The following is a 26,860-nucleotide window of genomic DNA, read 5'->3' on the forward strand; positions in this document are numbered from 1 at the left end:
GGAAGAACTCTTTCAATTTGTAGCTTTAGAGCCAGAGTGCCTTTTGCTCAACTAAAATCTTACATGGATGCCCAGAATGAGGACCAGAATCAACATGGGTCTCTGCTCCAGCCACTTTATTTTGAAAGAATCACTAGCAGGCTATGACTCTACTTAGAATGTTTGTCCATTTTTTGGGGGGTGGGGGTGGGGTAGACAAACAAATCACACTAGACTCCTTGGAAACAGCATTTTCATGTAACCTGGCAAACAGATGCATGCTTTCACATGACAGAATCAGGTCAAATCAGCCCCAATTGTCAACTGTGTTCTCCTCAGCGGCTTTTCCTCTATCATAATTATTTCAACTGTCATAATTTATTCATCCCCAGACATGCTTACATGTTCTAGGGTAACCAGTCCAGGCTTCTAGAGCAGAAGGGGTGGCAGTCTCCATCACTTCTGCCCCTTTTCATCTGCCTAAAATTCTGACTGCAGAAGGAGGATTTTCTGCATAAAAATTTTGCAAACCCAAACCAAAGTTGGCTTCAAAACCAAAGTTAACTGACAAAGACATTGTAAAATTTCATGTTCACAAATCTGTAGCTAGAAAGAGGGGCCAAAAAAAAAAAAGTCCCATCAGAGACCAAATATTGCATTTCTCTACTTTTCAGATACAAGGAAATGGCTTTCTAGCTCTCGAAATGAACAGTGAATTTCCTGTGTTATTAAAGAATTTTACTCCTGCTGACTTTAAATAGATACAGAACTAGGCTTATTTACAACTGAGTATCTGTTGTTGGAAAGTCAGAGGATATTGGAAATGAAATTAACAACTTCAAATGTAATTATCAATGGTATCTTATAAATCTGGAAGCCCAGGCAGAGTAATTCTATATGGATTAAAGCTGAAACCTGCCTTCTTTCTTACTTTGATCCTTTATTTTTATGACAGAGCAAAGAAAATGCTCCAAGGTATGATAGACTGCAGGGTAAAATGTCCTGGACAAAAATGGCCAAATGCACAATACGCCGATAGGCAGGGCTGCTCATCCATACTGGAGAAAAAGACAACATAAGTCAAGGTCTTGGAATAATAGAAACTGAAAGTGAGTTGCTCATTGCTTAATTGTCTTTATACAGTCATTACTTTCCAACAGAAAAAAAAAAAAAAAACCACACAAAAAACAATGAATCTAAAAATCCAGCTTGGTCCTAGATGACCCCTCTTCTTTCACCTTCCACTGTCAACCATGCCAGTTCAGTCTCCACAACCTGCTTCTCTTCATCCCCCCCCCCCCCCCCCCCGCTGCCGTGTTGATGTTTCCTGGACCAGGACTTGCTACCTGAACCTTCAACTTCCACCTCTGCTACCAACATCCATACCCCTTAACAGCATTCACTAGTACCTTTCTTTATGAAACAAAATAGATAATGGCACTCTCCCAGTTACCACCTTTCAGAGGTTTTTCACGAAATCAAAAAAAAAACTCAGGGATTTCCCTGGTGGTCCAGTGACTAAAACACTGCACTCCCAATGTAGGGGGCCCAGGTTCGATTCCTGGTCCGGAAACTAGATCTCACATGCCACAGCTAAGAGTTTGTGTGCCACAACAAAAAGATCTTGTATATCACAACTAAGACCTGGCACAGCCAAAATAAATTTTAAAAATATTTTTTTAAAAAGAAAAGAAAATTGAAACCTTCAACTATAACCCAAAAGCCTTATGTGATCTTGTCCCCCTGCCCTCAACCATCTCTTCCATCCAGCATGTATCGCTGGCCTTCCCACTCCAGCCACACTGGACTCTCTTGTATCCGTGAACATGCTGAGCACCCCTTGCTCTTCCTCCAGGGCCCCCCACACACCTGGCTTCTTCCCAGCTTTTGGCTGAGCTCAAAGGTCACCTGCAAGGATGGGCTGCCCCCTGGGGCCCCCTTTCCCCATCGAGATACTCTCTCTGCCACACTGTGCTATCCGCTCACAGCACTTATCATGTCCTGCCTGTTTGAACCCTGTCTGTCTCATTCCTTCATGTACCTCATGAGACACCTGGCACACAGACATTCCACATCTGCTGAAGGGCAAATTAATCTATAGATCTTACTTATATCTATCAAGTACATGTGATGATCATAGTTAAATCTTAAAAAACAATTCAATAAATTGTTAATTCATAAATTCCAATTATTTATGGAGAGCATCCTAGACACTATGTTAAAGGCAGAGAAATTCAAAGGGCTAAGATTTTCTAAAAAACATTTGTGTTTAAAACAGGCACTTGAACAGAACAAGTTATACGACTATTTAGTATGTTTTCACATGATCCTAGGGATTTGTGAAAAAGGTGAAAAGATAGACAAGAAAGTACATATTATCAGGAAACACTCTTGCAAATCCACAAAAAGTAGAGTGAGCTTGACAGGTGTTTTCCAACCATGCTCTAGGTCTCTAAACCTAGGAGTCACCTCAACACCTGGGAGACTGGGGACAGATAGAAAGCTTTGCTCAGTCAGTGGTACAGAAAGAAATTCATTTCCCCAAGGAGCTGTTCAAGATGAAAGCTGTTGAGGTGAGACTAGGAGCCTGCATCAACAACAGTTTTTGAAAGATTGGAATTACCATATCTTAAACAATGCCATTGTTCAAAACTCTTTGAGAACTCAGCTCTGGCCCACCTCGCAGTCCCAGGCTCCTCTGAAAGATATCCATGGCAAACAGATTCAAGAAGACAGATTCCAGAGCATGCGACCCACTGTATGATTAATACCTTCATCCTTGGAGCAGAGGTGACTTTGGTCCCACCTGTTCCTATCTACATCCTGGGCTCAGCTAACCTCCAGGGAGCAGCCAGCAGCATCTTCTTGGTTCACATCAGGGTCAATCTATCCACAATGCCTCCCAGGGATGCTCCAATTCAGAAGCCCGAAATGGGCCCTATGCTGGTGTGCCACAGTACGAGCTCCAAAAAAGCAAGAAGGTACTTGATGCATTTACCAAATGCCAAATACCAAGTGCCAAAGCCAAGCACACAGCAAGTGTTTGATAAATACTTGTTAAATAAACTGTCCCCATTGTTCAAAAGCCAGGGCTTGCTAGAATGACAGAAAAACTCGTAAATGAACCAGCAGCTGTCAGAAAGATGGGGTTCCTGAGCAAACCAGCCCAAAGCCCATGCCTTCACTCTGAGCCAAGTCCAACAGCATCTTCTACAATGGTGACAGCTGATCCCTTGTAGAAAGTCTCTCTCCTATTAAGCTCGTTACACACATCTCACTTTGGACAACACAGCCACTGATAACTGAGAAACATTACAGACGAAATTTACAAATAGAGATTTAGGGCTGTTCCCCTCACAGTGCACTGTGTGGCTAACTTCTTGTGAAAGGCCTCAGGACACTTTTGTCCTGAAAGGCTTCACAAAGCAAATAAAACTCAAAGGCAGTAGCAAAGATTTCACTTTAGGGTGAAAACTTACAAACTGCTTTTGTGTCAGGGTAAGGCTGGAGGAGGAGCTGATTGCTCCATGACCTGAGAAAACCAGAAAGAGAATAACATGAGGAAGGCAGGCGGAACCCACCATTCATGACACTAGTCAAAGCTAGGCTGCAGCTGCAGTTATAAAAAGAAAAAGACTAATGGGATTGCCTTCTCCCTGGCCATCTCCTATCCAAAGCAGTAATGAAGATTCACAGCTAACACATTAACTGGGGAATCGATAGGCATGCCTGGATCCAATACTGGTACAGGGAAATAGATAACAGATAGAAAAGACACAGATTCCCTGAGAATCCAATTAAGTGTTTCGTGCAACATTTAAATCACATTTTTCTTAAACAAACAAAAATCTACTTCTTTTCAGTGCCAAAACAAGCACATGATAAGTTGGCTGTTTTTCCACATTTTGGGAATTTGAGACATTTTCCCACATGGAAGTCCAACAATATTGTAAGTCACACAACTAAAATTATTTGAAACTGCATAGTCTTTTACACCCAAAGATACTGCTTTCAATTAAAAAATCGGATCACCAAGATCCTGAGTATTTTTCACTCGTAATACAAACAAGAGTACATAAACGTGGATTCAGAGGTCATGCGAGATGAATGCACTCATTTATTCAGTCATAACACTGGGCACAACAGAAACCGCCAAAACAGATAATCTCAACAGCCCGGCCCTGAACAGCTTCCTGCCACACTCGTAAACTGCATCAAGACTCCTCCACCTTCCCCTCATTTCATACAATTCTCATCCTTCCCTCTAGCAAGGCAGAGCGACCCCTCCTCAGCCCTGCCGGCCGCCCTGGACCTCGCTAAGCACTGCCTCTAGGGATGGGAGCTTGCAGCCTTTGTCCCGCGGGTCGGGTCTCCGCGAGCTCGGCGCCCACCCGTCGGTTACCTGCAGACAAAGGCACGCCGCCCCGTGCCCTCATCCCTCACCTTGGCCTCCGGGGCAGCCCTGGGGCTGGGCGAGGATGCCGCCCCCAATGCGAGGGACAAGACCAGGTTGCAGGCACTAGCCACCCTGGGGCGGTCACTCACACCAGCAGCAGCGCGGTTCCTTCTGTCTCAAGTTGAAGCGAGTGCGGTCCGCGCCTCCCAGAGCCCGGCCCGCCCGCCGCCGCCGCCCATTGGCTGCTCGGCAGGCACGTGGGCCGTCGCCCCCGCCCACCCCGCACCCCGCTGGCAGGTGCCTCCAGCCAGGTGCTCTCAGCCTCCGGCGTCAGTCCCCAGGGAGAGGCGGAGTGCCCAGCCCAACATAGCCCCATTCTATGCTAGATGTTTCTCTTTTGGGACTTCCAGGACTCAGAAAATTCCTCCTAATCCCACCTCTTTGGAAAGTTGACATCCCGGGCCTGGGTTTCCGATTTTTTCATAGATCTGCCTGATAGATGCCAGGAAGAGGGGCCACAGTGAACCCACAGTCAGAAGGCCTCTGCAATACCACAACTAAGCAGAAACAAACTGTAGTTTGATCCATCAGGCAGCAAGTTTTGAACTGAGCTGAAAAGATTTGTTTTTAAAACCAGATTCCCTGCCAATTTACACGAAGCACTAACAGTGGTCCACCCTTCCATATCTTCCTCATCCCGCGGCGCCTCTCTTAAGGCACCTTTTGTTCCTGACTCTCTTAAGATGCCTTTAGTTCACTGATTTAAAGCCAAGATGACACCTGGTACCCCAGTGCTGCTGCTGCTAAGTCGCTTCAGTCGTGTCCGACTCTGTGCGACCCCCACAGATGGCAGCCCACCAGGGTCCCCCATCCCTGGATTCTCCAGGCAAGCGTACTGGAGTGGGTTGCCATTTCCTTCTCCAATGCATGCATGCATGCAGAGTCACTTCAGTCGTGTCCAACTCTGTGCGACCCCATGGACAGCAGCCCACCAGGCTCCTCTGTCCATGGAATTCTCCAGGCAAGAGTACTGGAGTGGGTTGCCATTGCCTTCTCCAAGGTACCCCAGTACTGTCATCTTTAACTGAGAGCTCCCCTCCTGCTACACATATGGAAGCAGGAAAGTGTTCCCTTGGCTAGATAACAGTATTTTAAATACGAGTGTTTGCCAGCTGCTGGCCAAAATCCTAGTTTTGAAAGGAAAACCCAAGGTCTTTTACTGAGTGTGTTCTATATGTGCCTAAAGTATTTCCTCTCTCTGTTTCTGGGCAAGAATAAGTTATCTGATTGAGCGATTACAGAATGAAACAGGCAGGGAACATCAGCCATAGTTTCTGCCAAATTCAAAGTTCAATACACTCCTTTTATAGGGAACAGAAAATACAAAATAAACATGGAAAATCAAGGGAGTACGTAACTGAAAGGGCTTGTCTGGGTTTAGCAAAACACATGACAGATATACTAGAAACTCTTTAATGTTCCTGTTTTAAAAGAGGATTAAACGTCTCACTCATTCAGCATTTATTAAGCTCTTCCTAAAAAGTGTCACGCTTTGTGTTGACAACCATATAGTAGGCTTTTCTGGTTAGCAGTTGTCTCCCAAGGGGGACATGATTTAATCCATGGTGTATTCAATCTATGACCAGTAATACCTCAGTTATAATTGTTTACAATGAACTTCTGGCAAACACAGCTGTTTGGAACACGGCCCATTTTAGAAGTTGAGGGGGTGGATTTGAGTCTTGGGGTCAGAGCAAGTACCACCAAGTCTAGAAACATGAACCAACTTCACAGGACTGCACCTGTTACCCTGTCAGAGGGTGCCCTCCTGCCGTACACATAATTCTGGTCAGTTTGGTCATCTGCTTCTCTGCCTACTGCCAAATGGAAGCCACAAATCAGACAGGACTGCCAGGTGCCAATGGTGACAGCACAGGGTCACAGCCAAGGGTCTTCTTGCTTACCAAGACCTGCCATCTCTACCTCCTACTACTGTCTCAACCTCTCCTCCTCTCTCCTACTTCATGGCCAACCCTTGGTGCCAGCCGCCGACTCCTCCTGTTGGGATGGTCCTAATAGTCCTGAGTCTCCCTGTTTTCACTCTGTACCCAATTGGCCATTCTCACAGCAGCCACACACATGACCCTTTAAGTAGACAAGTCACACATCTGAGCATCCATGCTCCTGCTTTTAAACTTTACAGTGGCTTTCCAGCGATTGGAAATAAGGTCCATAATCATTTTCAGGGTCTCTGAGGCTACTTGGAATCTGGTCCCTACTTCCTCTCTAGTCAGTGCTGCAACCACATTCCTTCCTCCTCCTGTCTGCTCTGGTCTCTTCTTCCAGTTTCTGGAACATGCTCAGCTACTTCCCACTTCAGGGTTTTTGCACCAACCACCCCTTCCTCTTGAAATGCTCTTTGCTGCACTACTCACCTGGCTATGTGAGAGCTGGACTATAAAGAAAGCACAGAGGATGAGATGGTTGGATGGCACCCTGACTCAATGGACATGAGTTTGAGTAGGCTCTGGGAGTTGGTGATGGACAGGGAAGCCTGGTGTGCTGCAGTCCACGGGGTCACAAAGAGTTGGACACAATTTAGTGACTGAACTGAAACTGAAATCCCTCTCACCCTTCAGACCTCTGTCTACTTCCTTGTGAAACTCCTAACTGACAGTGCCATCCACCCCACAACCCTAAGCATCCAGACTCTTCTTGCACAGTGTTCACCTTCTTCACTTTAGGATCTTCACTTTATTGTGAGTTCTGTAAACTTACAGTAGTGCTGGTTTTGTTTCTCTACAGTAAAGAATTCAGCCTTGGCCAAAGAGAGGTCTGGACTTTGCCCTTGGCTTCTGGGAGGTACTTTTTAAGAGCACGGGACAGCATATTAAAAAGCAGAGACATTACTTTGCCAACAAAGGTTCATCTAGTCAAAGCTACGGTTTTTCCAGTAGTCATGTATGGATGTGAGTGTTGGACTACAAAGAAAGCTGAGCGCTGAAAAACTGATGCTTCTGAACTGTGGTGTTGGAGAAGATACTTGAGAGTCCCTTGGACTGCAAGGAGATCCAACCAGTCCACTCTAAAGATCAGTCCTGAATATTCATTGGAAGGACTGATGCTGCAACTCTAATACTTTGGCCACCTGATGCAAAGAACTGACTCATTGGAAAAGACCCTGATGCTGGGAAGGATTTAAAGTGGGAGGAGAAGGGGACGACAGAGGATGAGATGGTTGGATGGCATCACCAACTCGATGGACATGGGTTTGAGTAGGCTCTGGAAGTTGGTGATAGACAGGGAAGCCTGGCGTGCTGCAGTCCATGGGGTTGCAAAGAGTTGGATGCGACTGAGCGACTGAACTGAAATGAATGTCATACCTGATATGAGTGTTTTTGTTTTCCCAGGGGTCTTGGGTCACACTAGATAGTCTAACAATGTGGTTTAGGGTCAGGGCTTTGGGTCATTGAGCATTAGTTCCACCTCTGGCTTAGTCATGTGTATGGTCACAGGTATGGTCACCCACACCCACATGATGGGTGGCCCCCATAAAAATTGTGGACACCAAGGCTTGGATGAACTTCCCCAGTCGGCAATGCTCCATGAACACTGTCACACATCAACGCTAGGAAAGCTATGCTGTCCATGATTCCACAGGAAGAAGACAACGGAAGCTCCACATGTGGGCCTCTTCTGGACTCGTCCTATGTGCCTCTCTTCCTGGCTGAGCTTAATTGTAGCCTTTAGCTGTGAGTGAGTTCTGTGACTCATTATAGCAGACTACCAAACCTAAGAGTGGATTTGTGGACTGTTCTCCATTATATTTTCAGAAGCAAGCGCATTTCCTGAACAAAGTTTCAATACATTTAATAATGATGGAACTTAATAATTAATCTTTTTATGGGTACTTTTATAACAAGCACATAATCAGCATGTGATGCCTTTAGGATTTAAGGAATAAACTGTATTACTACTTAAAATATCCATGTAACTCCTACTTCTGAATTGAGGTCCAGATCCAAAGGTACCTCTTCCCTGAAGCCTTTCCCCACTCTCCAGGGCTTGCCATTCTTGCTTCTGTGTTTTCTGGCCCATAGCTCTGCTTTCAGAGCAGTCAGTGGTCAGGCATATCTTTGTTGTGAAGGACCTGTCTGTGTTGGATCAACTCTGAGCCCCTAGCATTGGGCATGGTGCTTACACAGAACAGATATACAAAAGGTGTTTGCAAAATAAAGGCAGCTTTTTAAAAACAAGTGTTTGGTTTATTGAAAGATAGGTTCAGTTATCTGTGAAATTCTGGTACATATTACAGCTCATTCCCTGAAAAATAGGGTAGCTGTTACTGTAGTAACTGAGTATTTTAATGGTAATCTACTCTATTATTTTCTTTTCTTTCTAAAAATAAAAATGTTCCTCAAAATTATTATCCATGTTAAAACCTGACATGCTTTAAATAAAAACATGAAAGCAGATCACCAAACTTTTTAAAGTCATCTACCTCCCTAATTAGAATGAAATATCACTTTATTTACATAATACATTAAGAAAATTTTTAAAAAGTCCAAGCACTAATCTTATTCTCCTCTGTACAAACCTAATTGGAAATTCAAACAGCACACCAATAACCTACAGTGTCTGCAAGTACCATAGAAAAATCAATTTTATTTCCTTCAGACCTGCATTTAAACTGGATAATAACTGCTATAATGTGCAACAGCCATAATCCAATTTCAATTTGTTTGATTAGATGAGTATAAACATTAAACAAGAAAGTCATGGGATTGTCATAACAATGTTCACGCTGTTAACTCATTATAGAGCAAAGGATTTTAATTTGCCCCTGGAAAACATGCTGCTAGAAAATATAAACATATGATCTGAACAATCTTTAAATACTATCCACAAGATCCTGACATTGCCTCACCCAAAGATAAAAGCAGCTTTGAGTTTGGAGGCCATGCGAAACTCCCCCTGAACTTAGGATAAGGAAAGCTCTGAATGAGTCCTTGAACATTTGAGATTATATATAAACATCCCTTCCTATCAAAATGTGTAATCATCGAGGATATCAAAGCTGTACCTGTGTCAGTGGCCCTCAGATTATAATGTACATAACAATTTTAAAAATGAAGATGCCTGGGCTCACTCCAAGGGCATGATCCGGAAGGTCTGGAGTGACCCCGTGCTCTTTTCACAGAACCCCAAGGGCTGGGAGGCAGGTGGCCTGTGGACTACACATGGAGAAACTGTTTTCAGAGGAGGGGGCAGGAACTCTGTGTGGGTGAAGGAAGTCAGATGACACCACAACGCCGTGCTGGAGCACTAGACTCTGTGTCCCCCACTAGACTCCAAGCTCCTGGGAGCTCAACTATGCCTTTTGTGGTTTCGTGTCTTTGAGCACTGACTAAATTAAGTTCATAGCAAAGTGCATGCACCCACACTCATACCTATACTGTCCGTCAAGATAATTCACCAGGGGTGCACGTCTGAGGGTCACACATGGTCCTAACAGGGTTATCAACAGAGCTGGTGGGATATTTGGGCAGGATTGAAGCCTTTCAAACTTTAATGTGCAAATGCATCTCTGAAGATCTGTTAAAATGCCAATTCTCATTCAGTAGGTTTGGGGTGGGGCCTGCATGTCTTAAAAAAAAAAAAAAAAGCTCCCAGGTGATTCTAATGCTCTAGTCCAAAGACTCCACTTTGAGTGGCAAGAACCCAGAGATAAATGACCCAAACAAAGCTGCAATGACAAAGAAACAGCAAAAAAGAATGCAACTTCAGATCTACAATGAACCCAGGCAATGAAAGCAGGGAGTGGCAGACCAAGAGTAATATTTCCCAACTTATTTTAAAGGACAGGGTACTTGATGGCAGCTCTTGGAAGAAACTATAATGTGCATTTGTAAAAGAAAACCTCCACTGCTGTATGAAACATCAGATACACAGAAAGAAAATATTGGGGAAAAAAATTATCATGTTCAATGGCCTGGAACCTTCTTGTCCTGCTCTATAAAATGCAAAGGCTATTTATAGTAAATGTGTACAATAAAAATCTTTGTAAGAGGAAGACATTCCCAAGCCCTAGGTAGGGAGCATAGACCATTTCCTTCATGCAATATTCAGCAGACAGAACCTCCCTCTAGATTGAAGACAGTGGGCAACTTCCTGGCACTCAGTGGATTACAAAGAGACGTACCCGTCTTCCCCCGACCTTACCCAACAGTCCTCATGTTCCCAACTGCTAGGGGTGGGAGCTGAGCATAAACTGTTACCTTGATGATTCAGGATCCTAATAGAACCAGCACAACACTCAATTCTTCAAAGGCATCTGCTCAACTATCTCCCTTCTGAACCCCCTCTGGCTTGCTCTCTGGGACACAGAACTGCAAGGCGGTGCAGGGGCGCTGACAGCAGGGCGAAGACACAGCCAGGCTCCCCTCAGGCTCACTCAGCAGTGACACTGGAGGGGCCAAGGTGAACGCCTGCTCTCTGGCAATTTCCATGATTAAAATTAGAGAAAAATCACATTTGTGTTTTGCAATATAAACTCTACCTTAAATTGATATTAAATCCTTGACAGGGAAGATGGGGGCAGGGGTAAGAGGTTAGGGGCTGGTGGAGGGAAGCCAAGAGAAATTCTTGAAAGAAATTACATTTTCCTTCTCCTTGAGCCCACCACTGGTCTGGTTTACATCTCCACAGTTTTGTCTTTTAAAACATTGTATAGATGGAATCATATCATATATAGTCTGTGAATCTTGCTTTTCTCACTTAGCATAATTTTGGGGGAGGAGGATAAATTTTATTATAAGACCCAACCTCTTTTCTCTAAAAATTTTTTTACTTCCAGTTTTATTGAGGTATAATGGACATACATCACTATATAAGTTTAAAATGTAGAGTACAGTGATTTGACTTACATGCATCATGAAATGATTACCACAGGTTTACTGAATATTCATCATTTCACATAGATACAAAATTAAATAGAGAAAATTTTTTCCTGTGCTGATGATTCTTAGGATTTACTCCCTTAACAACTGCCATATATAACATACAGTGATGTTAATTATAGCTATCATGCCATACATCACATCCCTAGGACATATCATTCTTATAACTAGGAGCTTGTACCTTTTGACTGCCTTCGTCCAATTCCCCTTCGCCGCACTCCCCCACCTCTGATCTCTTTTTCCTACGAGTCTGTTTATTTCTCAAGTATTAATGTAATTGCCCCTTCAAACTACGTTAGTACCTGTTACACAACACAGGCGATTGGATAGTTCCATGTATTTCAAAATGATCACCAGGATAAGTCTAGTTATACTATGTCACCATACAAAGATATTACATAGTTATTGACCAGTTATCCCCACACACTACATTTCATACCCCTGATTCATTTATTTTGCAACTGGAAGTTTGTACCTCTTAATCTCCTACACGTACTTCTTTCCCACCCAACTCTTACCTCTGGCAACCACTTGTTTGTTCTCGGTATCCATAACTCTCTTTCTGTTTTGTTATGTTTGTTTCATTTTTTTAGATTCCACATATAAGTGAAATCATACAGTATTTGTCTTTGACTTATTTCACTAGCATAAAACCTTCTACATACATCCATGTTGTCATATAATGACAAGATTTCATTTCTTTTTCACCACTAATATTCCATTGTATGCATATATACGCACACATCTCATTAATCCATGCATCTACTGATAGATACTGATGTTGCTTTCATATCTTGACTATTGTAAACAATGCTGCAATAAACATAGGAGGGCATGTATCTTTTCTGACTAGTGTTTTTGTTTTCTTCAGATAAATACCCAGGAATGGAACTGCTAAATCAAAGGGTAGTTCTACTTTTAATTTCTTTAGCAATCTCTGTACTGTTTTCCATAGCTGCCACATCAGTTTACACCCTCAGCAACAGTGCACAATGCTTCCCTTTTCTCCACATCGTTGCCAACACTTGGTATTTGTTGTCTTTTTGATAACAGCCATTCTGACAGGTATGAAGTGATATCTCACTGTGGTTTTGATTCGCATTTCCCTGATGATTAGTAATGTCGAGCATCTTTTCATGCACTTGCTGGGCATTTATATGTCTTCTTTAGAGAAAGAGTGACTGAACTGAACTGAAAACTCCTTTATTTCAGTTTTCCAAAGTTCGCAGATCTATGCATCTCAGTGATGTTTAAAAATAATTAAAAGATTAAAAAACAGTATGACCTAATTTCTTGGTGGTTAAAAATCTCTATGCTTAGGCACTTGCTGTTGAGTCTGAATCCCAGAGAAGGGATCAAACAGGAGCTCACCCTGTTATTACTGCTTCCAGAGCCAGGAAGCAGAAAGAGAAAGGTGGCATTCTGACCCCTAACTTCTTAACCTTGACTCCTTCCTTCACCCCACTTTGCTCACCCCCCAAACAGATATCAGCTACATCAGGGAACTATGGAAAGTAAAGCAGATAAAATGTGCCAGCATTTCGATCCTCCAAAATTGAGTTTAAATAAAAACACCACTTATAATTGCTATGATTTGTTTTACCTTCTGCTCAACTGGAAGTTCCTAATTGGGAAGGACTGTGACATTTTGGGTCAATTTTGGTACATCATCTAGCATAGCTGCCCTTGTTTTTACAAATAAAAAAATAAAGCTTTATTGGAACATAGCCACACCCATTCATTTCTATCTTCTCTATAGTTATTACTGCCTAACAGGGGCAGAGTTAAGTAGTTGAGACAGAGACAGAATGATCCATACAACCTAATGTATTTACAGTCTGGCCTTTTATAGAAAAAGTTTGCCAAATCTTGATCTAGCAGAATGGCCGTTTAGTCCTGGTGGCTCAGACGGTAAAGCATCTGCCTACAATGCGGGAGACCTGGGTTCAATCCCTGGGTCGGGAAGATCTCCTGGAGAAGGAAATGGCACCCCACTCCAGTATTCTTGCCTGGAAAATACCATGGACGGAGGAACCTGGTTAGGCTACAGTCCAAGGAGTCGCAAAGAGTCAGACACGACTGAGCGACTTCACTCATTAGTGTGCTACTGGTATAGCATTGTACAGCTACTAGTTATTAACATTTGTGCAGCATTTTACATCTTCAGATCTAACAAATGTCTGTTCATATCTATCATTTCATTACAGAATCCAGTTATCCCTATTAAGTCAACTATTATTATTAACATCTTCCTTTACAGATAAAATAGGCTCAAAAAGAATGAGTGAATTGATTTACAAGAGGTGAAGCCAGACTGGGACCTAACTCATTTCTCCAAAATTTCTCCTCTCATCACAAGTAAATAAAATGTAATAAAATATGGACGTCCCATGTGGCTCAGTGGTAAAGAACCCACCTCCCAGTGCAGGAGACGTGGGTTCATCCCTGGGTTGGGAAGATACCCTGGAGTAGGAGATGGCAATCCATTCCAGTATTCTTGCCAGAAAAATCCCATGGACAGAGAAGCCTGGTAAGCTACAGTCCATGGGGTCGCAAACAGTCGGATATGACTAACAGGCACACACGCAATAAATAAAATACAGCACATACAAGCTGACCAGACAGCACACAAGCTAAGACCCACTTGGATTTTCATCTACCTAATGTTCCATCTAACTCTTTCAATTAAAGTACGTTCCACACAAAGTTCACATGTCCTCTGAGATGATTTATCCATTTACCGTTATTTCTGACATGTTTAGAAATTGCCTAACCTATTAAAAAAACCTGCTCTTTGTTACAAACTATGTTCCTTTTATACAGTGTTAATTATATTAATTAATTATCAGAGTTGATTCAAGTTTTATGGGACCTAAAGCTGAGACAATTTCTGGGGATGTCTTTAAGAAAATGAATACAAAAATATCTTCCTTTTGCAAGTTTTATAAACACTATGTGAACTCAACCCTAAGCCCCCTCCCCAGAGCCTCGAAAGGGGCCCTAAATTTTAAGGTTCATTATCATAACAGTAAATCCTCCTCTGCTTTTTATCTTTCCCCCTAAAGAAAGGAAAATTATATATTCCAAATTGAGTTCCTAGCAAAAAGCTGGAGCCTAGTGACTAAAGAGACTAATTATTTAAACCTGCCACCCCCAACACTTTCTCTTAAAGCTACAAAACTGCGAGCATTATTCTCAGCAAATTCTTTCTTCAGCTGGCTGCTGCTGCTAAGTCGCTTCAGTCGCGTCCAACTCTGTGCGACCCCCTAGACAGCAGCCCACCAGGCTCCGCCGTCCCCGGGGTTCTCCAGGCAAGAACACTGGAGTGGGTTGCCATTTCCTTCCCCAATACATGAAAGTGAAAAGTGAAAGTGAAGTCGCTCAGTTGTGTTTGACTTTTAGCGACCCCATGCGCTGCAGCCCACCAGGCTCCTCCGTCCGTGGGATTTTCCAGGCAAGAGTACTGGAGTGGGATGCCATTGCCTTCTCCTTCTTCAGCCTAGAGCACCGGTTTTCCAAGAGCGGTCTGTAGCTAAAGTTAGCCTCACGTGGGAACTTTTTAGAAATGTAAGCTCTCAGGGCCCACCCCAGACCTACTGTATCAGACACTTCTATGGATGGACTCAGCTTTCTTTTCTTTTCTTGGTTGTGTTGGGTCTTCGCTGCTGCACGGGCTTTTTCTGGTTGTGGTGAGTGGAGGCTGCTCTGCAGTAGTGGCGTGTAGCCTTCTCACTGCAGTGGCTTCTCTTGTTGCTGAGTGGGCTCTAGGTGTGCAGGTTTCAGTTGTGGTGCCACGTGGGCTAAGTCGCTCTGCAGCATGCGGAATCTTCCTGGACCACGGATCAAACACATGTCCCCTGCTCTGGCAGGTGAATTCTTAACCACTGGACCATCAGAGAAGTCTAGGGATTCAACTTTCTTTGTATTCATAAAGATCTACAGCTGATCCTGATATGTGTTCAGGTTTGAGCATCACTAGTCTATGAGGCTGGAGAAGGAAATGGCAACCCACTCCAGTGTTTTTGCCTGGAGAATCCCAGGGACGGGGGAGCCTGGTGGGCTGCCGTCTAGGGGGTCGCACAGAGTCGGACACGATTGAAGCGACTTAGCAGCAGCAGTCTATGAGGCTATAGATTCCACCTTCTCCACTCATATAAAACATTTTTTGAGGAAAAGAGGGGAGACTATATCATTTAAGCAAGTTAAAATTTTATCTTCAAGAACACAATAATCTAATGATCAATTTTAATAGGGAGTAATCTCATTTTTAGAATTTTGGAAAACTATGACATGTGAGATGTGTCAGGATTAACCAGAAGGAGACAAGCAAATGTTCACAGCTCAAAGTCTACTTTGATGACTTCTGAGTGCACTGATGATAAATTTAAATGAATTCATGAGTTATTAACTGAGTGGAAAATGTATATTTAAACACTCCTGATATAGTCAGAAGGCTAAGTCAGTAATTCCAAGCTCTGAATCATCTTAGAAGCTGAAGAAACTTCCCACAAAACAGCTAAATTACTTACCTCCTGCAAAATTTCTACTTTTCAAAGAGTGGGAGTTGGATCAAATTGGTCCAACATGCTATTTTATAATTTTAACCACCTAAGATCTTTTAACACACATTTCTCACACAAATACAAGCTACTTTGATTTGTCCCCACACCACTTTTCTCTGTTAATCAAAGTTACACTTAGCCACTAATCATAACTTCTGATCAGCATGAGCAAACCAGTGCTGCCACTCTGAGTTAATGTATTGTAATCTCGTCTAGAAGCAAAGCCCCTTACCATTTCAGTTGCCCTGTGCAGCTTATACTGCACAAATGCATAATTTTCCCTTTGTCCTCGTCTTACCCACAACATGCAAATAATAAAATCTGTCTCCTAATGCTGTTATTAAGAATTAAAATTTAAAAACCAAACCAAACAAGATATAATGTGATTACCACTGTTTCTGGCAGATGGTGGGCACCCAAATGTGGCTTCTTGTGATTATGAATTAGACTGTTAGAAATCTTGAAGTGAGCTCTCTAGTGCATACTTACGATCCCCTTTTCTGGGAAATACCACACTGTCCCAACCTATGTGGCAGCAGCAGGGCCTTGGTTGACATCTTTTTTTTTTTTTTTAAAATATCTTTATATGGCTACGCCAGGTCTTAGATGCAGCATGTGGGATCTTTAGTGGTGGCATGTGGGATCTAGTTCCCCGACCAGGAATCAAACCTGGGACCTCCTGCATTGGGAGCACGGAGTCTTAGTCACTGGACCATCAAGGAAGTCCCCCTGGTTGACATCGTGTATGAAGTGACCTGGCCAGTCAGTTTGACCAGGATGGTCTATGCCTGGTTTATGCTGAGTATGAGTCTCTTTCCTTAGGAATTTGTAACTGAGACACTGCACTCACACTGGCTGGAAAAGGAATGTGCAGGGTCATTTCTACCATAAGAATTAAGAAGAAGAGAGGATGAAGCCAAGAATCGAGATGAAAGATAGATATGGTCCTGACACTTCTTCACACCCTCCTCTCTCGGTCATCTCCCTGCCTCAGAGTTTCAGAAGACAACCAAGCTGTCTTTTGCTTGCGTGCGTGTACACTTAGTCACAAAGGCACTTCTGACTCTTTGAACCCCATTATCTGCAGCTCTTCAGGCTCCCCTGTCCATGGGATTTCCCAGGCAAGAAGATGGGAATGGGTAGCCATTTCCTCCTCCGGGGATCTTCCCGACCCAGGGATTGAACCCATGTCTCCTGCATCGGCAGGTGGGTTCTTTACCACTGTACCACCTGGGAAGCCGTGTCTTTTGCTTAAGATCACGCAATTTCTGTCGCTTGTAATCAATGATCTTTAGTAACCCCCCACCCTCTACTGTGGTGGAACCTGCTCCCTCCTATTGAAGCCTGAGGTCAGTTCTGACTTGGTGATGTGTGATCCCAAAAGCAATCACTGGTGGTGAGGATGACTGTTTCTCAGCATATGTCACTCTAGTATGTGGGAGTCAAAAAAGAAGTGGGCCCCTAGGCAAGACATACATTGTATGTTCAGACTAATTAAGAGTCAAGGATACTAGCCCATCCAAAGGCTGGTAGGAGAGATCGAGTGAAAAGGGTTTTATGCTGGCGTCTGTCACCCACCAGCTATGGGATCCCGGTTAACTCACTTCGCTTCCTGAGCCTCAAGGTTACTCCAGAGTTTCCTCTGAACCATGAGCCAATGACGACAGCAGGAACAACAGCCACAGTAAATGTTTAGTCTTACCATTAAGGGCACAACAAGGAAAACAAAAACCGCTCTAAATGTTTGAAGCAGATTGGTGGCGGAAGAGCTGAAAAGCAAACAGGAGATAGAGCGGCACTCGGAATTAGCAACAGCAGGAAGCGACCTACCACCTCCAGGCTGAAGGGCCCACGGAGGAGGCGGTAGAGGCTCCCAGCAGAGCCGCAGCCTTGGCAGCCTGCGCAGGGGGCGCTGGAGCCAAGAGGAGGCACAGCCTGGAGGCGAACAGCGGGGAGAGGAACCATGCTCTCCCTTCCCCCAGCCTTCACTGCTTCCAGGGGCCAAACCCAGGGGAAAGCTAGAAACCGCCTGCAGGGTCAGAGGTCAGCTGGGGAGGAGAGGAATGGAACTGAAGGCCAAAGGACTGGGGTTCTCACTATGGAGATGCCAGACACTGTTCTCAACTCTTACCAAAAGCTCAGCAATTATATTAAAAAAAAAAAAATGAATCTAAGACTATGAAAAGAATGTGTATATACGTATAACTGAGTCACTCTGCTGTACAGCAGTGATTAACAAAGCATTGTAATTCAACTATCTTCAAGTAAAAAATAATTTTAAAACAACAGATTGAAAAATAGTGTCACCTGGTTACTCCTAGGTGGGACACAGTGTTCTTCTCTGATGAGGAAACGGATGTACTGAAGAGGTTACATAACTTGCACAAGACCACCGTAACAGCTGGTGGCAGGGCTGGGATTCAAATCTTAAGAGTCCATCTTCCTCCTTCCAGTGGTGTGCCAACCGAAAACAAAAGACCACATTGCTGCCAGCACTGTGCATCTGTTGTTAGGCAATGCAAACGCTTTAAGGATTTACTATTCCAACACTGCATTTATGCTGTTTATCCACAAATGAAGTTACAGGATGTGCTTGGTCGTTCTGAACACTGAGGACCTCTCTGTGCCGGCAGCTGCCAGAAACTCAGCCCCAAATTCAGTCAAGTCCTGAAAACAAGTTTTCGCACGGCACGCACGGTCACAGTACTCTAGAACAAGTCTCTCCCTCCTTTCTTCCCTCAATGTTTATCAAGAGATCATCAAGTTTCAGATATAATGGATATGTATTGAGAGTATTTAATATTTGACCACTCTCTTTTTTCCCCTCATTTTTTTGCCTTTCCTGTGTAAAAGTTAATGCTAACCAATGACTCTGGGTCAAGCTAACTGTGTAATGGCCTAGATGGAGTACATTTCAATAACTACTTGTGCTTTAGTCATGCTGCGCCACGCCTATGTTTTGCTCCGTGACAGACACGACTAACAGATCAAGGAACCCCTCACCCAAAGCTGGTTTTGGTTTCCTGGTTCTTCTCCACCCAGCATTTCAGACCCCTTGTGTCATTACAGACAAGATGGCAAATAATCCCTATTACTAACCTAGCATTAGGATCAATATTTCCTAAAAATAAGACAAATGTCTAAAGGGACTGCTTTATAAACAAACTAGGCTAGCATTTTAGATTCTGAAGGCAGACAAGTATGTAAAACCATAAAAATGGGTTTGAGAAAAAATGGCTTTCATATCTTTTTCTTTTTACTTTTGCATTAGTTTCCTTGCCAATTATATAACTGTTTAATTTTCTTCATAGGCTTAATATTATAAAGGCTTGCTACCTATGGTATTTATTACTAGTCAATATTTACTAAATACTAAAATTTATTGGCATTCACGCACACTAACATATCAGGTTTTACATACTATTTTAGAAATGGAAAAATATGAGGTTGCTCTACTGCTATGCACATCTGTATCTCTAGAAAAGAAAAAGTGCAAATGAATACGCACTACATTACCTTCAAGTTTAACTGGCAGAGAGAAAAAAAACACTGAAGTGTCTAAAAATGTAGATACCAAATCATGTTATACATCATTTTGGAGGAAGACATAGTTTCTCTGGCAATAAACTGTTCACCCATGAAATGAAATAACCCTTCTAGGAAAGGATGATTAATTATTTAATAAACATTGTGTATTTTTAGATTCACTAAGAAAAATAAATGGGAGGAGGTGCTCCAGGGATGTCAGTGGGCAGCATCCTCTACCTGCAGCCGACCAGGCCCAGCCCTGTGGGTGCAGAGGATGGGGAGCCTAAATGAGGGACAGCGCAGAGCAGGGGTTGGGGCGCTCGGGCAGGTGCCCATTCATTGGGGCCAGGTGCCCCTGCCAGGCCCTCTTCTCATTTATCATCTCACACCAAGCTGCACATAGGTTCTAAGGCTTCTGTTTCTACACAGGAGGACACTGAGGCTCAGGGTAATTCACTCGCCAAGGTCACACAGCCAAGAAGAGGTAGATCCAGGAATTAACGGGATGTGAATCAGGCTCCAGAGATCCTTCCAATATACCATACAACCTGTAGCACTTGGAGGGGAGACAGAGATGGGCAAGGATAAAAGAGGGGCAGAGCAGGGGAGAAAAGTGGAGTAGCAGAAAGAGGTTCCCACCACCCTAATGGTCCCAAAGGTATCAATATCAGACCCTCATCTCGGGAACCTGTCGTTGTTACCTAATATGGAAAAGGGATCTTTGCAGATATGATTAAATTGATGATCTCTTTTAAAAAACTTTTTATTTTATTTTGGAGTATAGTCGATTAACAATGTTGTGATGGTGTCAGGTGGAGAGCAAAGGGACTCAACTATATATACGCATGTATCCATTTTCTCCCTAACTCCCCTCCCACCCAGGCTGCCATGTAACATTGAGCAGAGCTGATGATCTTGACATGGGGATATTTTCCTGGATTATCTGGGTGGGTTTTAAATCTAATTACACACATCCCTACCAGGGAGAGTCAGAGGGAGATCACAAACTTGGAAGAGAAGCCTACAGAAAGAGAATGTGGAGACAGGATGGCACAGCCAGACAATGCCCGCAGCCACCAGCAGCTGGAAGAGGAGGCAAGGAATGGATTATTCCTGGACCTCTGGAGACAGTGAGCCTACAAACATCTTGATTTGGGCTTCATGAAGCTGATGTTGAATTACTGGCTTTCAGACTGTGAGAGAACAAATTTATATTGTTTTAAACCAGCAAGTTCATGATAATTTGTTACAAGAGCTATAGATAAACTAATACACTGGCCTGCTGAATTCAAGCCGAGAGTTTTGCTGTGTGTCCCCCTCAGCTTTGCTATCACCCAAATGCCAGGAGATACATCTCAGGCTTTCAATTCTTTCTGAGGTTTCCTTCTCCCTTCCCGTGTGTGATCCTCAGCAGAAGTTAAAACTCGGAGTGTTCACATTAACAACTACAGGAGTAGGAAAAACCACTGGCCCAGGATTTAGAATTCATGGTTTCAGATGTAGCTCAATCCCTTTTTTTTTTGGTACAGTAGTAAGCAAGTCATGTACAAGGTCTGGGTCTCACTTTTCTCATCTGTTAAAGGCATAATATTATGTCCTTTGGTCCTTGAAAAGATTAAAGGAGATAGTATACACAGATCCTCAGCAGACTATCAAGCATTATATTAAAACATGGAGAGAGTTCTGATTATTCTCTCTTCTCGCCTTCATACAATTTAAGATCATTTTTAAGAACCTAACATAAGGCCAGCATCATGCTGAGTTACACATAAGGAAGTATAAAACATGTGCTAGTTATCTGGGAATTTATAATCTAACTGGGGAGAGGCACACATTTACATTAAGTAACTACACAGGGTTGAAAGATGAAGTGTCATTTAAGATCTACTTGACTAGAGAGATCAAAGAGATCAGAGGGCACTGCAGTGATATGAATGCATCCAGTCCTTTTCCTAAGGAAGCAGATCTCCCCATCCCCTGAAGTCACACTTGGACATGTAACTCGCTTTGGCGAGAGAAATGTGAGAAAAAGTGTTAAGTGTTGTTCCCAGGCAGAAGTTTTAAGAGTCAGTGCATTTTTTCCTCCCAACACCATGGCTGGCAAAACTCTAAACCGTGGCACTCCCTCCTGCTTTGGACAAAGAATAAGGACAATACTACTAGGAGCAGCACCTCCAGCCAACACGGCACAGACATTTAGTAGAATGAGGACCGTTCCGAGCTACTGGGTCTTGATTGTTACTGAAGAATAACCTAGACAGTGCTGACTGATAAAATGGTGACAGAAAGACTAACAGAAGAGGTGGGACCTGGACCAAGTGATCAGGACATGTCAAATACTTAGATATTTGACAGTTTACTATCTGGATAGTTATACTACAAAGCGCTTCATGGGACTGAAGAACTCATCTAATTACTCACTATTACTATTCCATTTAGTATCACCCATGAAGGTAGGAACCATGAGTGCTTGTTCATAGTTATATCCTTGGTGCCAAGCACAGTGGCTGACACATATTGGGGACTTAATATATGGGTGTCTAATAAGTTCCCAGAGAGGTAGATGGGACCATACAAGAGAGGAAGAAGGAGGGAGAAAAGAAATCCCACAGTCTGAAACTTCAAGGCAGGAACAGGGACGATGTGGCCTTGGGCATAAAGAAAGCTACCCTGACAGATCATTTAAAAATACACAGGTATAATTATGGTTAAATTATAAAGTTAAAACAAAACAAAACAAAACATGGTGCCCCTTCTGGATGATGAAAGCCATTTCTACTCTCCTCCTGCCCTGATTAACATACCTCTTTGCTATAATCTGTTCTAATAGCATGAGTCCAAGGCCTATGACAATGATTAACAACATGATGATTAAAAGTGACCCAAGATTCAAAGACTTAAGATATATACCTTCTCTTTTTTTAAAAGAGAGGCACTCTAATTTGTACAGTATAGACATACTAAAACCTTATCTTTTATTAAAAAAAAATTTCCCTCCCTTTTATTTCAACCTTTGACTCAATGAATTTAATGAATAGGATTAGGTTTTATCTTTTTTAATAAATATCTTCTACAGTTTCTTCTAAGGTTAAAAAAAAAAAAAAACCCAAAGGACCTCTTAAGCTAGAAGCTATACAGAGATAAATCAAAATATTTCCTCTAGACAATAAAGGGGCTCACCCATTACTCTAGGCCACTGACTCTGTGGAGGAAATATATTAAGAAATTCCACACCATCCATTAGATGTAATGTTTTTAGTAACTGCTGCTTATCTTTGTAATGAGATCCCTGGTGGAGAAAACGAGCCTGGTGAGCAAGTACCTTGAGGGCTGAGGTGGCTTCTGTGACACTATTTTTCCCTAATTCATGCAGAAAGCAAAAGTGTCATTTGGACTGGTCAATAAATATTCATTGTCTACAGAGATATATTTTTTAATTTGTTGTTCTCATAGCCACCCAGGAATTGTACAGGGGGAAAACCCTCAAAATACTCCTCATTGCAGAATGCACAGTATTTACCAACTATTGAAAATCGGGAGATTAGGAAAAAATCTATATTTTAAATACTCTATTGGTTAATAGGACATTACAGCTGGACTCTATTTACTTATTAAAATTTATATCCATTTGCTTTCCAAAAGAATAAAGTGGTTTACAATAGAAGACACATATTCTAGCAGGCTCTTAAATTAGAATAAAATTTAAAGCCAAATGGAAGAAGGAAGTGATTCTATAAATCAGTTAGGCTAAATATTAATTTGAACTACATCCAACCATTTCAGATCCTCAAAAAAGGCAGTCATATGGTTCAATGTAATATTACTGCAGCTGAGAGTTTGCTTTATTTTTTTTTATAATATTCCTTCTATTTTATTTATAAGAGTTTGCTTTAACTTGAAACTTCCTAGCAAAAAGAGAAACATGACAAATTATGCAATTTTCACCATAAACCAAGTTCTTTTTTTTTTTAATTCATTTATTTTAATTGGAGGCTAATTACATTACAATACTGTGGTGGTTTTTGCCATACATTGACATGAATCAGCCACAGGTGTACACGTGTCCCCCATCCCGAACCCCCCACCCCCCTGCCTCCCCATCCCATCCCTCTGGGCTGTCCCAGAGCACTGGCTTGGAGTGCCCTGGTTAACCAAATTCTTTAAGGAGAATCCACTGACTGCACCGAAAGCTGTGCTTCTGACAATACCACACTTCTCAGTGCAGGCATGAGGAGTGGAGTGCTAGGCAAATGGAAATCTAAAATAGAGATCTGTGATGGCAGACTGGTAGAGTCACCGTTCCGAGTCCCTAAATCAGTGCACTGCAGTGTTTTCTAATCTGGTGGGCCCCAGAAATGCCACTGATTCCCTCAAGTTCGTTGGTAGGAAGCAAATAATGTGTTTCACGCTCACAAAGTGCTAAGTGCAGGACAGCTTGGGAAGCCCAATGGTTCAATGGTAAAGAATTTGTCTACCAATGCAGGAGATGCAGGAGGCATGGGGAAGATCTGGAGAAGCAAATGGCAACCCACTCCAGTATTCTTGCCTAGAGAATCCCATGGACAGAGGAGCCTGGTGGGCTACAGCCCATGGGGTCATAAAGAGTCAGACAAAACTGAGCATGCACACAGAGGAGCTTAGAGCCTTAAACAGGTAAGCTGTGTATTCGGGGCTCTCTGAGAATAAGATGTTTCCCAAAATTATTTGTTTGTGCAATCGTTTTAAATTTAAACACCAGGTATTAGGCTGGTAGAGTGGTCACTTCAAGGACTTTTTGGAAAAAGTAACCAAAGGTCAGTGTAATTCAGACCATAATCAATTAGTGGTAACAAACAGCATTCAAAAAGTTAAATAGAGTGTAGCAAAGAAAAAAAAAATCAAGGACAGAACACACTGCAAAGATAAGTATTGCTGTGTGAAATTTTTGTGTGGAGATCCAACCAATCCATTCTGAAGGAGATCAGCCCTGGGATTTCTTTGGAAGGAATGATGTTAAAGCTGAAACTCCAGTACTTTGGCCACGTCATGCAAAGAGTTGACTCATTGGGAAAGACTCTGATACTGGGAGGGATTGGAGGCAGGAGGAGAAGGGGACGACAGAGGATGAGATGGCTGGATGGCATCACTGACTCGATGGACGTGAGTCTGAGTGAACTCCAAGAGTTGGTGATGGACAGGGAGGCTTACGGCGTGCTGCGATTCATGGGGTCGCAGAGTCGGACACGACTGAACGACTGAATTGAACTGAACTGAAAGGGAAGGCGGAGAGGCTAAAAACTAGACCGTGTCATAAACTATACTTCTTACGGGTTAAGGCAAAATAGCTTGAAAGCCAATAACACAAAAAACAGACGGCTACAAAGAATGTGGGGGCTTACACAACAAATTAAAAAAAAAAAATCTAACAACTCTCCTTGCAAAATTTACTTTCATGTGAGTGAACACACACACATAATCATCAAGTTAAATAAGGCTCCCTTCAGAGGTGCTGGGATTTAAGTTCCCATTGGGTTGGGTTGTGCCCTGGAGGAGGGAATGGCCGGTTCAATCCAAGGAAACATAAAGGCTACATGAGGAGAAAGTGGGCAAACAGGAAAGGACAGCAGATAAGGGAAGTGCAAGGCGAGGGCACTATCCCAGCATGCTGGGGGCACGGGCAGAATCCTTAGCACCTGACCACTCCCTACATATTGGTGGGTCAGTAAGTTGTTGACTGTGCAGCTGATTAGACAGCAGAGTCAGGAACCACAGTGGACTAAGGGCAAAAGTGACCTGGCTATAGGTTGGCCAAGGAGGCACTGTGTACACCCCACTATCTACAGCCTCATGGTTTGCAGTAAGGAGAGAAGCTTCTTTCATAAGGCGGATGAATTCACTGGAACTCAGACAGATGCTTACAGATTTAGGAATGACTGGTGCTCTCCCATCATTATCCCAATCCCCATTCCAGTTCTGTTCAAACACCGAGGGGTGGGAGGGCTGCTGAGGGATCAGGGCCAGGGAGAATCAGATACTTGCAATCTGAGCCAAACACCTACTGCACAGATTTGGTAATCAAAGAAATGACACTGGTGCCTCAACTGGTGCCGTTTGTAAACTTCCTGCACAGCTGACCCTGCCGTACAGGCTGTTGTTCCCTATGTAGTTTGCCTCCTGGGACTGACCTGCTTTCAGTGCCTTTGTAGAAACATTTGGTTCTACTGGGCTAATAACTGAGACTTAGATTTTTCTGGCTTTGTTTGCAATAAATTTATACATAGGAGTACTCCCTCAGCGGGGTGCCAAGAAAAGATTTAGGTATGAAGAGGCAGGGGCCACAATTTTCCAGCCACAAAGGGACCCTCCACTCTACCACGACCTGTGCTGCTCTCAGCTGGGTGGTCCAGGATCCAGGGCCGAGGTGCCTGAGTCCTGCCCGAACGTGGATCTCTAATGCGCCAGGGCTCATTTGGCTCAACTGAAAGTATCTGATTCTCCCTGGCTCTGATCCCTCAGCAGCCCTCCCACCCCTCCGTGTTTTCATGCTCTGTGCATGAAAAGAGGAGCCACTCATCCAAAGAGGCAGACTTGGCAAGACAGGGCCTAGAGAAGCAATTATAAGCACAGGGCACTGCCTTCAGAGAATGGTGGCCTTCTACACACGCCCAGTCCCCTGCCCCAGTACCTGACTGCTCTGTTTGCCATGCCAGCAAGACCTGAACTCAGCCTCCTGCAACCCTGCGCTCCTGCAGAGGCTGTAACTGTGCACTCCTACCCCACCTATCCCATCCCAGCATTTTCAGACTCTTCTTCCCCTTTGGCATGTTTCTAGTGTAAAATACCAGGCAAAATAACAGACTTTTCTAGGTTTTCTTTTTCTTACTCCCCAGTTTCTCCCCATTCCACTCAACTTTGCTGGATATGTGAATGGTGCCAGATGAGCCTGTCACTGCCTCTGTGTTCCTTTATTTATAATCTAAATGATTCTTTCCTGGGTTTATCAAGATTTACCCTTTCCACTAAAAATGAACTCTTTGGCTCATGTATTTTTATTTGGCCCAAGTCTAATCTGGAGAAGGAAATGGCAACCCACTCAAGTACTCTTGTCTGGAAAATCCCATGGACGGAGGAGCCTGGTAGGTACAGTCCATGGCGTCGCAAAGAGTCAGACATGACTGAGCGACTTCACTTTCACTTTCTAATCTGGTACTTCTAATCTCTGGCCACTGAAACCATGCCTGCCTGACTCTGCTCCCAGGACTTTACCTTCAGAAATGAGTCCTTGTTTGAGGACCCTGACTTCAATTTCTTAATTCTTATTTTTTATTTCCTTCCTTCTCTTCCTTTTTCTAAAGAGTAGTTCCAAGAGCACTCTTTGGAGACTGCCTGGAGAAGAAGACTTCCCAGTTGAAGTTATAACAAAGCAACAGGAGACGCGGTGCTGGAGCCCATAGGTT

General features: G+C 43.2%; 1 protein-coding gene across 34 annotated transcripts in view; it reads right to left on the reverse strand.

Annotated features, from left to right (window-relative positions):
- Positions 1-26,860, reverse strand: part of APBB2 (amyloid beta precursor protein binding family B member 2) — a 379,613-nt gene that overhangs the window by 32,447 nt on the left and 320,306 nt on the right. The window contains exon 1 of one of the 34 annotated variants that reach the window (XM_060417058.1): positions 4,423-4,553. The exons of the other annotated variants lie outside the window; for them this stretch is intronic. The gene's annotated coding sequence lies outside the window, so the exon portion shown is untranslated. Of the gene's footprint in view, positions 1-4,422; positions 4,554-26,860 lie in introns of those variants that run through there. 34 annotated transcript variants of the gene reach the window in all.

The sequence above is a fragment of the Ovis aries genome, chromosome 6, assembly GCF_016772045.2.
Source record: "Ovis aries strain OAR_USU_Benz2616 breed Rambouillet chromosome 6, ARS-UI_Ramb_v3.0, whole genome shotgun sequence".
NCBI classification, from domain to species: domain Eukaryota; kingdom Metazoa; phylum Chordata; class Mammalia; order Artiodactyla; family Bovidae; genus Ovis; species Ovis aries.